We start from the raw sequence: 18,185 nt of genomic DNA, 5'->3' as shown, positions 1-18,185 counted from the left end.
GTATCTGACTAAAGTGAAAATCAAACAAAGGTCTTGGTGATAAATAACTAGAAAACAGTCTAGGATGCCACCAGGTCTACCCCTGTTGTGTCTCCACCCTGCCTCAGTGGTATAACAGGGAGGGACCAGTAACACGCCTTTGTTGGTGAGGAACAGACTAAGTCTGAACAGGGAAGGAAAGCTTTGGTGGAAAATCTGTCTCCACCCACTTCTACAGTAGGGAGGGACACCTCTTGGTGAAAGGAGACATGATCGCGGATGCTGCTTTTTTCTCTTTTACAGATGGGAGATTGACGTTCCGGAACCACTCCTTTAAAATGTGTTAAAACAGCAGAGGGAGGAAGATGGCAGAGGAATAGGATGGGGAGACCACCCACCCCACCCCACCCCCGCAATTCATCGAAAGAACATTTGGACACTGAGTAAATTCCACAAAACAACTTCTGAATGCTGGCAGAGACATCAGGCCCCAGAAAAGCAGCTCATTGTGTTCAAAAGGAAGTAGGAAGTAAAATAAAATATAAAAAGAGAGTCAAAAGAGGTAGGGATGGAGATCTGTCCGGGGAAGGTAGGCTTAAAAAAAAAAAAAAAAGAGAGAGAAGTTTCCATACACCAGGAAACACTCACTGGCAAGTCTGTGGCAAGCCTTGGAACCTCAGAGGGCAACATAACTGGGAGGAAAAATAAATAAATAATTTAAACCCACAGATTATGTTTCCAATTATAAGTCCCAGAGGAGAAGCAGCGCAGAGGCCTGCATCCCCACTAGAAAACAGGGGCTGGGCAGGGTGGCACAGGCTGCATTGCTTAGAGTAAAGATTGGGCCTGAATGTCCCGAAGGCAATCTCAGGGAACTAACTTTGAATACCAAAGCAGACTGTGGGATACCTACCCCGTGAAAAGGCGAAAAGCCCTAACTTAAGACACTGCTAGACATGCTCACTGAACAAAGGACTGAGCAGAACTAGCCAGCTGTGGATGGTTTATCCCTGCCAAGACAGTCAGGGTAGGGCAGCCAGAGCCAGAAGGGGGCAATCACGCCCTTAGAGAGGCATCTGATACCAGACTGCACACAGGCTTCATTGCTAACCAAGACTTCCTGGAATTCAGGCCAGTCAACATCCACCTGAGAAGGTATGCTGGTTTTACACTCAGAAAACACAGGGGCAGGACTGGGGAGGAGATAAGTCAAAGTGACCACGCTCACCAAATATCTGGTCACCTGAGCTGCTCAGAGAAGTCACAAAACGCAGGCCTAACCAAGTCTGAGCCTTTGAGGAGTGCCCGAGTACCTGAACCTGATGGGCTTAGACCTGGGAAGTGCATACAACCCAGGGAAGTCTTCAGACTCTTGCTGGCAGAGCAACCTAGAGCCTAAGCAGTATAAACAGGGAAAGCACACACACTGTGAGCGGGGACAAACACAGTGTGGCTGAGATACTGCAAGCACTCCCCACAGACGTCAGTGATATTTGTTTGCAGCGTTCCTCCCTCCCCACAGCATGACTGAACAAGTGAGCCAAAAAGGTGTCCACCACCGCCCCCTTGTGTCATGTCGGAAATTAGACATTGAAGAGACCAGCAAACTGAAGAAGCTAAAACAGAGGGAACTACCTTAGAAGTGACAGATGGAGAAGTCTTGAGGCTACTGCAAGAATAAGACTGAAAACTAGAGGCAGGAGGCTTAAGTCCAAATCCTGAGAACAGCAAAGAACTCGTGACTTCAGGGAATATTAATCCATAGGAGTTCATCCAATGCCTCCATACCTACACTGAAACCAAGCACTACCCAAGGGTCAACAAGTTCCAGAGCAAGAGATACCACAAACATTCTCCAGCAACACAGGAAAATAACCCTGAGTTCAATATACAGGTTGCTCAAAATGACTCCAAACACATCGACATCTAATAAATCATTACTGGACACTTCATTGCACTCCAGAGAGAAGAAATAGAGCTTCACCCACCAGAACACCAACGTAAGCGTTGCTAACCAGGGAATCTTGACAAGCCACCTGTCCAGTGCCACCCACAGCAAGGAAACTCCACAATAAAGAGAAATCCACAAACTACCAGAAGACGGAAAAGCTACCCCAAGCACAGCAATATAAGCACCATGAAAAGGAAGAGAAATGCCCAGCAAGTAAAGGAACAGGATAAATGCTCACCAACCCAAATAAAAGAGGAGGAGTTAGGGAATCTACCTGATAAAGAATTACCATAATGATAGTGAAAATGATCCAAAATCTTGAAAACAAATTGGAGTTACAGATTAAAAAACCTGGAGACAAGAATCGAGAAGATGGAAGAAAGGTTTAACAAGGATCTAGAAGAAATAAAAAGAGTCAATACACAATGAATAATGCGAGAGTTGAGATTTAAAAAAAAAAAAAAAACAAACAAAAAACCTCTGGAGGGAACCACAATAGAATAACGAAGGCAGAAGATAGGAAAAGTGAGAAAGAAGATAGAGTGGTAGAAAGAAATGAAACAGAGGAATAAAGAAAAGCGAATTAAAAGAAATAAGGACAATCTCAGAGACCTCTGGGAAAATGTTAAACGCCCGAATATTCGAATCATATGACTCTAAGAAGAAGAAGACTAAAAGAAAGACCATGAGGAGATACTTGAGGAGATAATAGTTGAAAACTTCCCTAAAATGGGGAAGGAAATAATCACCCAAGTTCAAGAAACCCAGAGAGTACCAAACAGGATAAACCCAAGTCAAAAGATGCCAAGGTATACATTAATCTAATTAATAAAGATCAACGCAGAGAACAAATATTAAAAGCAGCAAGGGAAAAACAACAAATAACACTCAAGGGAATTCCCATAAGGATAATAGCTGATCTTTCCATTGAAACTCTTCAGGCCAGGAGGGAATGGCAGGACATACTTGAAGTGTTGAAAGAAAATAACCTACAGCCCAGATGACTGAACCCAGCAAGGATCTCATTCAAATATGCAGGAGAAATCAAAAGCTTTACAGACAAGCAAACCTGGGCGAATTCAGAATCAACACATCAACTCTCAAGCTAAAGGACCTTCTCTAGATACGAAACACAGAAAGGGTGTATAAACTCGAACCCAGAACAAAAAAGTAAATGGCAATGGGATCATCAGTTCAGTTCAGTTCAGTTCAGTCGCTCAGTCGTGTCCGACTCTCCACGACCCCATGAATCACAGCACGCCAGGCCTCCCTGTCCATCACCAACTCCCGGAGTACACACAAACTAATGTCCACAGAGTCGGTGATGCCATCCAGCCATCTCATTCTCCGTCGTCCCCTTCTCCTCCCGCCCCCAACCTTTCCCAGCATCAGAGTCTTTTCCAGTGAGTCAACTCATCGCATGAGGTGGCCAAAGTAGTGCAGTTTCAGCTTTAGCATCAGTCCCTCCAATGAACACCCAGGATTGATCTCCTTTAGAATGGACTGGTTGGATCTCCTTGCAGTATAAGGGACTCTCAAGAGTCTTCTCCAACACCACAGTTCAAAAGCATCGATTCTTCGGCGATCAGCTTTCTTCACAGTCCAACTCTCACATCCATACATGACCACGGGAAAAACCATTGCCTTGACTAGACGGACCTTGGTTGGCAAAGGAATGTCTCTGCTTTTTAATATACTATCAAGGTTGGTCATAACTTTCCTTCCAAGGAGCAAGCGTCTTTTAATTTCATGGCTGCAATCAGCATCTGCAGTAATTTTGGAGCCCAAAATACTTATCAATAATTACCTTAAATGTAAATGGGCTGAATACCACAACCAAAAGACAAATCCTGGCTGAATGGATACAAAAACAAGACCCCTATATATGTTGTCTACAAAGGACCGACCTCGAAACAAGGGATACATACCGACTGAAAATGAAGTGCTTGAAAAAGGTACTTTATGCAAATAGAGACAAAAAGAAAGGAGGAGTAGCAATACTCATATCAGATAAAACAGACTTTAAAACACACTCTGTGAAAAGAGACAAAGAAAGACACTACATGATGAGCAAAGTGTCAATCCAAGAAAAAGATATAATAATTATAAATAAACATGCACCCAACATAGGAGCACCACAATACGTAAGGCAAATACTAACAAGTATGAAAGGAGAAGTTAACAAAAACAGAATAATAGTGGGAGACTTGAATACCCCACTCACACCTATGGATAGATCAACTAAACAGAATAACAAGGAAACACAAAAGTTAAATGATACAATAGACCAGTTAGACTCAGTTGATATCTATAGAACATTTCACACCCAAACAATGAATTCCACCCATTTCTCAAGTGCACATGGAACCTTACCAGGGTAAATTAAAAAAAAAAAAAATGAAATAATTCTCATCATCTTTTCTGACCACAATACAGAAAGATTAGATCTGAATTACAGGAGAAAAACTATTAAAATTCCAATATATGGAGGCTGAACAACACGGTGCTGAATAGCCAACAAATCAAAGAAGAAATAAAAAAAGAAATCAAAAAATGCTTACAAAGGAATAAAAATGAAAACACAAAAACCCCAAACCTATGGGACACTGTAAAGACAGTGCTAAGGGGAAGTTTCATAGCAATACAGGCATACCGTAAGAAACAAGAGAAATGTGAGCTGTATAACCTAACTCTACACCTAAAGCAACTATTAAAAGAAGAAATAAAGAAACCCAGGGTTCCTAGAAGGAAATAAATCTTCAAAATTAGACCAGAAGTAAATACAAAAGAAACAAGAGACCATAGCAAAACTCAACAAAGCCAAAATCTGATTCTTTGAGAGGGTAAATAAAATTGATAAACCACTAGCCAGACTCATCATGAAGTAAAGGGAGAGACACCAAATCAATAAAATTAGAAATGAAAATGGAGAGATCATAACAGACAACACAGAAAGACAAAGGATCACAAGAGACTACTACCAGCAATTATATGCCAATAATATGGACAACCTGGCAGAAATGGATAAATTTTTAGAAAAGTACAACTTTCCAAAACTAAACCAGGAAGAAATAGAAAATCTTAACAGACCCATCACAGGCACGGAAATGGAAACAGGAATCAGAAATCTTCCAGCAAACAAAAGCCCAGATCCAGACGGCTTCACAGCTGAATTCTCCAAATTTTAGAGAAGAGCTAACAACTATCCGACTCAAACTCTTCCAGAAAATTGCAGAAGGTAAATTTTCAACTCATTCTATGAGGCCAACATCACCCTATTAACAAAACTTGACAAAGATGCCACAAAAACAGAAAACTACAGGCCAATATCACTGATGAACATAGATGCAAAAATCCTAAATATATTTCTAGCAATCAGAATCCAAAAACACATTAAAGAGAGCATACATCATGAGCAATTGGGCTTAATCCCAGGGATGCAAGGATTCTTCAATATCCAACAATCAATCAATGTAATACACCACATTAACAAAATGAAAAATAAAAACTATATGATTATCTCAAGAGATGCAGAGAAAGCCTGTGAGAAAATTCAATAAATTTATGATAAAAACCCTCCAGAAGGCGGGAATAGAAGGAACATACTTCAACATAATAAAAGCTATATATGACAAACACATAGCAAACATTATCCTCAATAATGAATAATTGAAAGCATTTCCCCTAAAGTCAGGAATAAGACATGGGTGCCCACTATCACCACTAATATTCACCATCGTTTTGCACGTTTTGACCACAGCAATCAGAGCAGAATAAGGTATAAAACGAATCCAAACTGGAAAAAGAGAAGTAAAACTCTCATTGTTTGCAGATGACGTGATCCTCTATACAGAAAACCCTAAACATTCTACCAGAAAATTATTAGAGCTAATCAATGAATAGAGTAAAGTTGCAGGATATAAAATCAACAACAGAAATCCCTTGCATTCCTATACATCAAGAAAGGGAAAATAGAGAAATTAAGGGAAAAATTCCATTCATTATTACAAAGAAAAGAATAAAATACTTAGGAATATATCTACCTAAAGAAACAAAAGACCTATATATAGAAGACTTTAAAACACTGGTGAAAGAAATCAAATAGAACACTGATAGATGGAGAAATATATCGTGTTCATGGACTGGAAGAATACATATTGTGAAAATGAGTATACTACCCAAAATTATTTATAGATTCAATGCAATCCCTATCAAGCTACCGATGGTATTTTCACAGAGCTAGTGTAAATAATTTCACAATTTGAATGCAAATACAAAAAACCTTAAATAGTTAAAGCAATCTTGAGAAAGAAGAATGGAATTTGGGCAATCAACCTGCCTGACTTCAGGGTCTACTACAAAGCCACAGTCATCAAGATAGTATGGTACTGACATATCTCATGAATTGCAAACTACAAAGTAAGAAGTCCTCAATTTCACTGTGTCATTTTTCTCAAAGCCAAAGAAATATCTCCAACCACTATTTTTGTCCATAAATTCCAGATGACAAAGAATTGAAGAGAATATTGTAAATCAACTATATATAAATAAAAAATAAAATTGGTGAAGTATACCAAGCATGCTTGATTTGTTGATATCTTGTTTTATAGTGACTAGTGAAAATTTAGCTACTGAAAGATTAGTACGAATAAAATATTTTTCTCTCTCTTAAAAAAAAAAGAAATATAGATCAATACAACAAAATGGAAAGCTCAGAGATAAAGCCCTGCATCAATGGACACCTTATCTTTGACAAAGAAGGCAAGAATATTCAATGGAAAAGACAATCCCTTTAACAAGTGGTGCTGGGAAAACTGGTCAACCCCTTGTCAAAGAATGAAACTAGCACACTCCCTACTACCATACAAAAAATAAACTTAAAATGGATTAAAGATCTAAATGTAAGACCAGAAACTATAAAACTCCTAGAGGAGAACATAGGCAAAACACTCTCCGACATAAATCACAGCAGTATCCTCAATGACCGACCTCCCAGAATAATGGAAATAAAAGCAGAAATAAACAAATGGGACCTAATTAAAAATAAAAGCTTCTGCACAGCAGAGGTTCACAGACAGCCTTCAGAATAAGAGGAAATTATAGCAAATGAAGCAAGTGACAATTAATCTCAAAAATATACAAGCAGCTCCTGCAGCTCAATTCCAGAAAAATAAATAACCTAATCAAAAAATGGGCCAAAGAATTACACAGACATTTTTCCAAAAAAAAAAAAAATACAGATGGCTAACAAACACATGAAAATATGCTCAACATCACTCTTAATCAAAGAAATGTAAATCAAATCAACAATGAGGTACCATTTCACACCAGTTAGAATGGTTGCTATCCAAAAGTCTACAAGCATTAAATGCTGGAGAAGGTGTGGACAAAGGGGAACTCTCTTACACTGTTGGTGGGAATGCAAACTAGCAGTCACTGTGGAGATTCTTTAAAAACCTGGAAATAGAACTGCCATACAACCCAGCAATCCCAGGGCTCTGCATACAGACCAAGGAAACCAGAATTGAAAGAGACACATGTACCACAATGTTCATTGCAGAACTGTTTATAATAGCCAGGACATGGAAGCAACCTAGATTTCCAACAGCAGATGGATGGATAAGGAAGCTGTGGTACACAATGGAGCATTACTCAACCATTAAAAAGAATACATGTGAATCAGTTGTAATGAGTTGGAAGAAACTGGAGCCTATTATACAGAGTAAAGTAAGCCAGAAAGCAAAACACAAATACAGTGTACTAACACATATATATGGAATTTAGAAATATAGTAACAATAACCCGGTATGCAAGACAGCAAAAGAGACACAGTAGTATAGAACAGTCTTTTGGACTCTGTGGAAGAGGGAGAGGGTGGCATGATTTGGGAGAATGGCACTGAAACATGTACATTGTCATAAGTGAAATGAATCGGCAGTCCAGGTTTGATGCATGATCCAGGCTGCTTGGGCCTGGTGCACTGGGATGACCCAGAGGAATGATATGGGGAGGGAGATGGAAGCGGGGTTCAAGATAGGGAACACATGAACACCCAGGGTGGATTCATGTCAATCTATGGCAAAACCAAAACAATACTGTTATTAGCCTCCAATTAAAATAAATAAAGTAAATAAATAAAATGTGTTAAAAAAAATCCACAGCAGGTTTGAACCTCATGTCTGATCTTCTGTGGTGAAACTGAATTGACAAAGTACTGTTTGGAAGATGGGGAACTAAAAAACACTTTATCAGTGTTTTATAGTTTTCCATATATAGTTGTTTTGTTGCTTTCAGTTCAGTTCATTTCAGTCACTCAGTCGTGTCAACTCTTTGCGACCCCATGAATCACAGCAGACCAGGCCTCCCTGTCCATCACCAACTCCCGGAGTTAACTCAAACTCATGTCCGTCAAGTCAGAGATGACATCCAGCCATCTCATGCTCTGTCATCCCCTTCTCCACCCGCCCCCAATCCTTTCCATCATTAGAGTCTTTTTCCAGTAAGTCAACTCATCACATGAGGTGGCCAAAGTATTGGAGTTTCAGCTTTAGCATCAGTCCTTCCAATGAACACCCAGTATCGATCTCCTTTAGAATAGACTGCTTGGATGTCCTTGCAGTCCAAGGTACTCTCAAGAGTCTTCTCCAGCACTACAGTTCTAAAGCATCAATCCTTCGGCGATCAGCTTTCTTCACAGTCCAACTCTCACATCCATACATGATAACTGGGGAAACCATTAGCCTTGACTAGACGGACCTTCGTTGGCAAAGTAATGTCACTGCTTTTTAATATAATACCTTGGTTGGTCATAACTTTTCTTCGAAGGAGTAAGTGTCTTTTAATTTCATGGCTACGGTCAGCATCCGCAGTGACTTTGGAGCACACACACAAAAAAAGTGTGACACTCTTTCCGCTGTTTTCCCATCTATTTCCCATGAAGTAATGGGACTTTGTTTCTTTAGGTAGGTGTATTCCTAAGTTGATTTTTTTTTTCTTTTTGTTGCAATGGTGAATGGAATTGTTTCCTTAATTTTTCTTTGTGTTTTCTAATTATTAGTGTATAGGAATGAAAGGGATTCAGTTCAGTTCAGTTCAGGTGCTCAGTCGTGTCCGACTCTCTGCGACCCCATGAATCACAGCTCGCCAGGCCTCCCTGTCCATCACCAACTCCCGGAGTTCACTCAAACTCATGTCCACAGAGTCGGTGATGCCATCCAGCCATCTCACTCTCTGTCGTCCCCTTCTCCTCCTGACCCCAACTTTTCCCATCATCAGAGTCTTTTCCAGTGAGTCAACTCATCGCATGAGGTGTCCAAAGTATTGCAGTTTAAGCTTTAGCATCTGTATGTTAATTTGGTATTGTACAATTTTACTATATTCATTGATTAACAATTGTAATTTTCTGGGAAAGTCTTTAGGGTTTTCTATATAAAAGTTCATGTCATCTGCAAAGAGTGAGTGTTTTACTTCTTGTTTCCCAATCTGCATTCCTTGTATTTCTTTTTCTACTCTGATTGTTGTGGCCAAATCTTTAAAAACAAACTATGGTGAATAGTAGTGGTGAGGCACCCTTGCCTTGTTTCTGACTTCAGGAAAAAGCTTTCAATTTTTCACCATTGATGTTTATTTTGGGTTTGCCATATATAGCTTCTATTATGTTGAGGTATGTTCCTTCTATCCCTGCTCTCTGGAGGGTTTTTATAATAAATGGATGTTGAATTTTGCCAAAGGCTTTATCTGCATCTATGGAGATAATCATACGTTTTTTATCTTTCAATGTGTTCATGTGCTGTGTTACATTGACTGATTTGCAAATATTAAAGAATCCTTGCATTCCTGGAATAAATCCTACTTGGCCATGATGTATGAACTTTTTAATATGTTGTTTGATTCTGCTTGCGAGAATTTTGTTAAGGATAGATGCATCAATGTTCATCAGTTATATCGGCCTGTAGTTTTCTTTTTTTTGTGTGTGGCATCTTCGTCTGGTTTTGGAGAAGGAAATGGTTAAGCCACACCGGTACTCTTGCTTGGACATTCCCACGGATGGAGGAGTCTGGTGGTCTACAGTCAATGGGATTGTAAAGAGTCAGATACGACTAAGTAACTTCACTATTCGTTTTGTCTGATTTTGTTATGAGGATGATTGTGCCCTTATAGAATGAGTTTGGAAATTTACCTTCCTCTTCAATTTTCTGGAAGAGTGTGAGTAAGATAGGTGTGAGAATTCATCTGTGAATCCGCCTGTCCTTGGCTTTTGTTTGCTGGAAGATTTTTGATTACAGTTTCAATTTCCTTGCTTGTGGTGGATCTGGTAAGATTTTCTATTTTTTCCTGGTTCACGTTTGGAAAGTTAGACTTTTCTAAGAATTTATCCATTTCTTACAAGTTGTCCATTTTATTGGTATATAGTTGCTCATAGTCTCTTTGTATTTCTGTGTTGTCTTTTGTGACTTTTCCATTTTCGTTTCTAATTTTGTTGATTTCATTCTTTCCCTTTGTTTCTTGATGAGCTTGGCTAATGGTTTATCAGTTTTATTTATCTTCTCAAACAACCAACTTTTCCTTCTTTTTCATATCTATGTTCTCTTTTCTTTCCTTTGTATTTATTTCTGCCCTAACTTTTAAGGTTTCTTTCCATCTATTAACCCTGGGGTTGTTCATTTATTCCTTTTCTAGTTGTTTTAGGAGTGGAGTTAGGTTATACAGTTGACTTTTCTCTTGTTTCTTGAGGTAAGCCTGTCCTGTGGTGTTAGGAACCATCCCTTAGCACAGCTTTTACAGTGTCCTCTAGGTTTTGGGTTGTTGTGCTTTCATTTTTCACTCCTTTCTATGCATATTTTTCTTTCTTTTATTTCCTCTGTGATTTTTGTTTATTCAAAAGCCTCCATATGTTGGCATTTTTAATAGCTTTTTATCCCCTGTAATTGAGATGTAATCTTACTGCTTTGAGGTCAGAAATGAAGACTGGAATTGTTTTAATTGTTTTTGAATTTGCCAAGGCTCGATTTATGGCCCAGGATATGATCTATCCTGGAGAAGATTCCATGTGCACTTGAGAGAAAGGTGAAATTGATTGCTTTGGAGTGAAATGTCCTATAGATATCAACTGGGTCTAACTGGTCTATTGTGTCATTTAAAGTTTATGTTTCCTTGTTAATTTCTGTTTAGTTGATCTATTGTTTTATTGTTAATTTCCCCTTTCATACTTGTTAGCATTTGCCTTACATTATTGCAATGCCCCATGTTGGGTCCATATATATTTATCATTGTTATATCTTCTTCTTGGGATGATCCTTTGATCATCATGTAGTGTCCTTCTTTGTCTCTGTTCACAGCCTTTATTTTAAAGTCTATTTCATCTGATATGAGTATTGCTACTCCTGCTTTTTTTTATATTTTTGGTCTCTATTTTCCTGTAATATGTTTTTCCAGCCCTTCACTTTTGATCACTTTTTTGTGTCCCTTGTTTTGAAGTGGGTCTCTTGTAGAGAGCATATAATGTGGTATTGCTTTTGTATCCATTCTTCCAGCCATTGTCTTTTGTTTGTGAAATTCAACCCATTTACATTTAAGGTAATTATTGATATTAGTATCCCATTGTCATTTGCTTTGTTGTTTGGGGTTCGAATGTATATACTCTATCTGTGTTTCCTGTCTAAGGAAGATCCTCTAGCATTTGTTGAAGAGCTTGTTTGGTGGTGCTGAATTCTCTTAGCTTTTACTTGTCCGTAATGCTTTTGATTTCTCCTTCATATTTGAATGTGATCCTACCTGAGTACAGTAGTCTGGGTTGTAGGTTTTCTCTTTCATTACTTTAAATATATCCTGTCATTCCCTTCTCACCTGAAGAGTTTCTACTGAAAGATCAGTTGTTATTCTTATGGGAGTCCCCTCGTGTGCTATTTGTTGTTTTTCCCATGGAACTTTTAATATCTGTTCTTTGCGTTTGATCGTTGTTATCTTACTGATTCGTGGAGCTTGTCTCTGTGTTCTTATGGATAGAACTGTGTTTCTTCTCTCTGGATTGCAATGGAGTGTCCAGTAGTGAGATTTAAGATATCTATGGGATTGGTGTGACTTTGGGAAGCCTGTATATTGAAGCTCAGCACTATGTTCCTGTGTTGCTGGATAAATTGTGTGGTATGTTTTTGTCTGGAACTTGTTGACTCTTGGGTGATCCTTGCTTTCAGTGTAGGTATGGAGGCTTTCAGATGATGTCTTACCAGTTAATATTCCCTGAAGTCAGAGTTCTCTGGTGTTCTCAGGTTTTGGGCTTAAGCCTCCTGCTTCTGGTTTAGAGTCTTATTCTCACAGTAGCCTCAGGACTTCTACATCCATACAGCACCAATGATAAAACTTCTAGGTTAATGATGAAAAGACTCTCCATAGTGAGTGACACCCAGAGAGGTTTGCAGAATTACATGGAGAAGAGAAGAGGGAGGATGGAGATAGAAATGACCAGAAGGCGGAGAGGGGGAATCACAAGGGGAGAGAGCAATTGAGCCAGTAAACCATTCCCTATGTGCTCTCCACAGTCTAGAACCCTCAGAGAGGCTCACAGAGTTATATGGAGAAGAGAAGGAGGAAGGAGATAGAGGTGAAATGGTGGAGAAAAAGTGGAATCAAAAGGAGAAGGATAGATCAAGGTAGTACTATCTTCCCCACAGCCCAGAACACACAGAGAAATTCGCAGAGTTGGGAACAGAAGATAAGGTGGAGGGAGGAAATAGAGGCGACCTAGTGGAGAAAGAGGAGAATTAAAAGGGGGAGAGAGTAATCAAGCCAGTAATCTCACTCCTAGATAAAAATGGGTACTTAAGATTAGATTCGTAAAGGTAATATATTGATAACATCTACCAAAAAGCAAAGATTAAAAATTTAAATTAGAAGTTGGACTTGCAAAACTACAATATTTAAAAACAAAACTTAAGAAAAAAAGTATAATTTGGGGGATTTTGTTTTTGTTTAATATTGTAGTTTTGATGGTCTAACCTCTACCTTTTTGGCAGGGGTAAAGTAATAATGTGTTATAGAAATGAAAAAGGCAGTATAGAAGACATAAAAAATAAAAATTAAAAAAATGATAGTAAAAATGCATCTAGGAATTTCTCTGGAGCTGTTGCAGACAGTGTGGGCTCAGTTCAGTTTCAGATAGCTCCTTGTTCCAGCTTAGATCTTGTTCTCAAGATCTAAAGACCCCTCCAGTGTAGTTGGTGTTATCTACACCGTTTATTCTGTTTCACCTGTCACTTCCAAAGTGGTTCCTTCTGTTTATTTGGTTTCTTCTGTTCGCTGCTCTCTTCAGTGTCTAATTTCCACCCTAACATAAGAGCGAGAAGTGGTCTCTTATTCAGGCTCACTTTTTCAATCGTGCTGTGAGGAGGGAGGAACACTGCAAACAAATATCACTGGCGTGTGTGGGGAGTGCTTGCAGTGTCTTGGACACCCTGGGTTTGCCCCTGCTTTTGGTTGTGTACTTTCCCAGTCTACACTGCTCAGGCTCCAGATTACTCTGCAGGGAGCAGACCCTGAATTGCATGCACTTTTGTGATCTAGGTCCTAAAGTCCAGGTTCTCAGGTACTCCCCAAAGATGCAGACTCAGTTTGGCTTTTCTTGTACCCTTCCCAGTTCTGAACAGCTCAGACAACCAGGCTAGTGTCCTCTCCCTGACAGTGAGTTCGCCTTGTCTCCTCTAGTATTGGCTCAGTCCTTTGATCTGTGAGCGGCCCAGCAGTACCTCAGGTTAGGGCTTTTCTAGATAGTTCTTGCTCCCTCTCTCTCTCTCCCCACCCCCTCAGATTGCTCTCAGGACATTCAGGCCTGATCCTTACAATTCAGCCCACTCCTCCTTGTTCAGCCTCCTTTTCCTGGTGATGGATGCAAGTGTCTGGGGGTACTTCTCTGCTGAGAGTTTTCATTAGGCACATAATCTTTGGGTTTTATGTATGTCCGTATGTATTTTTTTCCTAGGCACATTGCCCTCTGAGATACCAAAACAACCCACAGACTCGCAGGAGAGAGTGTTTCCTGTTGTTTGGAAATTTCTTCCTCTTTAAGACTACCTTCCCAGGACAGCTAACTCTCACTAACTCTCCTTTTATTTTATATTCTGTTTTACCTCCTTTTGAAGAAAATTGGCTGCATTTCTGGATGTCTGATGTCCTCTACCAGCGTTCAGAAATTATTTTGTGGAATTTGTTCAGCGTTCGAATGTACTTTCGCTGGATTTTTTGGGGAGAAATTGGTCTCCCAGTCCTATTCTTCTGCCATCTTAGGATGACACCCCCGCCCCGCCCACTGACTTTAAATTATGCCAAGTTGATTGACAGAGAATAGGGAGAGAAGGAAATTCTGGTACATTCCTAGATAGACTACGGGAGGATTCCATAGTTTTACTGACATTCACCTTAATATTACAGAGGGAGAAATAATTCTAAAAATAGATTTCTCACTCATTTGGCTCCAGATGTCTGCCATTAGTTCTGCAAACAGGTATTTGGGCCAAATTAAACCTTAGAAAACTTGTTGCAGATATTTCAGATGGTATATTATAGTAGAGAATATGAGGAGGAAAATAGGAGGGGGGGTGGAATCTAGCAAAAGCCTGAAGCCAAAATAATATTTGTTAGAACTGCTCTGAAGCAGCCTGAGAAAAATAACGAGAGGGACACAGGTGAAGAAGGATGGACTTGCTATTACTGAGGAAAGGAGGGACATTTCAAGAGGTTTTCCCCTCAGGCATCTAATGCACCTCTGGCTCCCTGTCTTGTCTGCAAAGAACCATACTGGAGAATAGACTTATCTCTGAGGTATAGGCCTGAGTCATCAGACTCTCAAGAGAATTGCCACTACTCACAAGCCCCCATCTTAATAACATCTGAGGAACACCAGGTATTAAGCACTCTGTGGGGGCTAATCAGTTGACACCTTCCTGAAACCAGGGCATGTTTCTCTGTGCTCACTGAAGCCTCTGGTCCACTTTCCTCCTATCCGCTATTTTACTAGAGCTGTCAGGATGAGCCAAACTCTATTATCTTCAGTTCAGTTTAATTCAGTACAGTCGCTCAGTCGTGTCCGACTCTTCGCGACCCCATGAATCACAGCATGCCAGGCCTCCCTGTCCATCACCAACTCCTAGAGTTCCCTCTAACTGATGTCCATTGAGTCCGTGATGCCATCCAGCCATCTCATTCTCTGTCGTCCCCTTCTCTTCCTGCCCACAATCCCTCCCAGCATCAGAATCTTTTCCAGAGAGCCACCTCTTCACATCAGGTGGCCAAAGGATTGGAGTTTCAGCTTTAGCATCAGCCCTTCCAAAGAACACCCGGGATTGGTCTCCTTTAGAATGGACTGGTTGGATCTCCTTGCAGTCCATGGGACTCTCAAGAGTCTTCTCCAACACCACAGTCCAAATGCACCAATTCTTTGGCAATCAGCTTTCCACAGTCCAAATCTCACATCCAGACATGACCACTGGAAAAACCATAGCCTTGACTAGTTGGACATTGGTTGGCAAAGTAATGTCTCTGCTTCTTTATTATGCTATCTAGGTTGGTCATAACTTTCTTCCCAAGGAGTAAGCGTCTTTTAATTTCATGGCTGCAATCAGCATCCGCAGTGATTTTGAAGACCAAAAAAATGAAAGTCTGACCCTGTTTCCACTGTTTCCCCATGTATTTCCCATGAAGTGATGGGACCAGATGCCATGATCTTAGTTTTCTGAATGTTGAGCTTCAAGCCAACTTTTTCATTCTCCTCTTTCACTTTCGTCAAGAGGCACTTTAGTTCTTCTTCATTTTCTGCCGTAAGGGTGGTGTCATCTGCATATCAGAGGTTATTGGTATTTCTCCCAGCAATCTTGATTCCAGCTTGTGCTTCTTCCAACCCAGCGTTCCTCACGATGTATTCTGCATAGAAGTTCAATAAGCAGGGTGACAACATACAACCTTGATGTACTCCTTTTCCTATTTATACCAGTCTATTTTTCCTTGTCCAGTTCTAACTGTTGCTTCCTGACATTTTGATATAACTAAGACTCTCTGTTATTTTCTCATGGATTCCTAATAATGCCACAGTCTCCCTTAATCCTTTGCAGGATAGATAGGCTGAGCAAGTTCCAAGCCACTGTTTTCCTGAGTATGGAACCTTTTCTTTTAAAATGAACAATAATGTGAATATTAGGGAGCAGGTTGATGGGAAAATATGGGTCGAGCACAAATGCTGTTCCTGTTATTACCAACCTCATAGACCTTGTGCATACCAGACTCAAAGACCTACTTTCACGTCAAACATAGTATCCATTACAGCCTGAGTTTAAGGAATGAACAAAATCTTAGTGTGCTGACTTCTCATGATGTAAGTGGGTCCTTAAACTCTACAATTCAGAAAAACCTTATTATGAAAGCTGTTGTAACTCAAGGAGTGTCAAAAGTTCTAAGAATAAAATATCACTTACCCAACTCCAATCTTCAGGAAAGGTAGATAAAGGGTAATGGCGTCATTAAGATGAATCCACATAATTTAACTCAGGAAACACAAAACTGTTGGTTTAAATGTAACCACACCTTTAACGAAGGCTCAGTCTGTCCCCCACCCCCCAAAAAAGGGGATTATCTCAATGACAGATATTTTTATGCACAGATATTGCTATAGTTCCTAAAGCTTTAGAATTAACTCCATGACTCAGGTTTCAGCTCTTCAAACTCGTCATCAATTGAAGGGGGCTCCCTATGGTGGGATTCTTCACTTCAAGGAAAGGGATTTCTTCAACTCTGTGAATATCTTCAACAACAACAATCATATCTGACAGTTTTTCTTGATCTGAGGACATCTAAAAATCCTAAAATGGAGTCATGTAACTATGGACATAATGTAACTCTCAATTTTCATTGTGTTTCAGTTTGGTTTAATGACTCTTTTATCTTTCATCTCTAACTTTAAAGCAGTGTTTTTTTCTAACTGTGTGAAAGTTTTTAAGTTACAAATAAACATGCTCCTACAGTTGTTGCAGCCTCTCCAAACTATTATTTGGGGCCCTTGGTCCAGAGACTCTCAATATGAGGGTTAAAAGAGATGCTGATTAATTTAGGGATGAAGACCCATCACATGAGGAAGTAGGTATGGAATGAAAATGACACCCCTTTCCCTTGGCAACATAATTCTCCTAAAAAAAAGGGGGGGGGATAATGAGAGAGTTAATTCCTAATTGGAATGATAATTCCAGAGGGTCTGAGGAGGAGAAAGAATCTGAGGTTCTCAAAGAGGAGATAGAGGCAAGAAATTCTCAAGGGGTAGGAAAGGGCAAGCTTTTATATTTTAATTTTTCTCCTGTATTCCTTAGTAAGGATTATATAACAACATTTTATCCTGCTTGAGAACAGTTTCTCCTTCTTGAAAACATTCTGACTAAACTTGATATTAGAATGTATATGACGGGAGTGGGTCTAGTAAGTTCTAATCCTGTTACCTTAAAATATAAATTGTGGAAGTGGTCTGGTAAACTTTTTTACAACCTTGAAATATTCTTTGGATTTATTGTTATAACGAAATGAAATAGTATAGAGCTCTCTTGCTTAGACTAGTCAGGGACACTCTCTGGCCTCCTTCTGATGTCTATGTCAGAAGGTTTCTCTGTCCCGATTCATTCTTGGAGAAAATTCTGCAAAACAAAAGCTCATGAGTGATCAAGTGTGGTCCCTGTTACTGAGGCAAAACCTATTTCTTCAGAGATCAGAAATCTGACACTGTTCACAATAAACGGGTAATTCTCAATCTTCCCATTGTTCCATTAACTCCGTTTTATTCAGTCACACTGAACTTCCAGTCTGTGTTCTGTTCTTCTGGGTCTCACTGCCTGTGCATCTGCCATTCTTCTGCTTCCCTTGATTTTTATCTTTTTGTTAATGGCCTTTGAGATATGGTTTTAAATTACTCATGAAGTTTTCTTCTGACTTTACAGATTGTTATAAGATTACTAATTTAGTTGAGCTCTTCAGTTTTCTTTGATAGACTGTGTTTTTCGATTGGAATAAATGATCATATATCCCATATCTATTTTTCCTTCTGACTTTACTCACCTAGCTTCAGGAGTAGAGGTCTCTATTTGCGGGGGGGGATGTCTGAATAAGGACTTATGGAATCAACAAGAAACACGTTTATTAGACATGTTTATCTTAAGAAATTCTGTACGGAAGCAAGATTGTTAAGATCCTAACCCTCTGAAAAAGTAGTATATAGTTTACAAATTAAAAT

The sequence above is a fragment of the Moschus berezovskii genome, chromosome Y (genome assembly GCF_049115385.1).
Source record: "Moschus berezovskii isolate FMDL1 chromosome Y, NW_MosBer_1.0, whole genome shotgun sequence".
Classification (NCBI taxonomy): domain Eukaryota; kingdom Metazoa; phylum Chordata; class Mammalia; order Artiodactyla; family Moschidae; genus Moschus; species Moschus berezovskii.
This window is presented reverse-complemented; position numbering follows the sequence as displayed.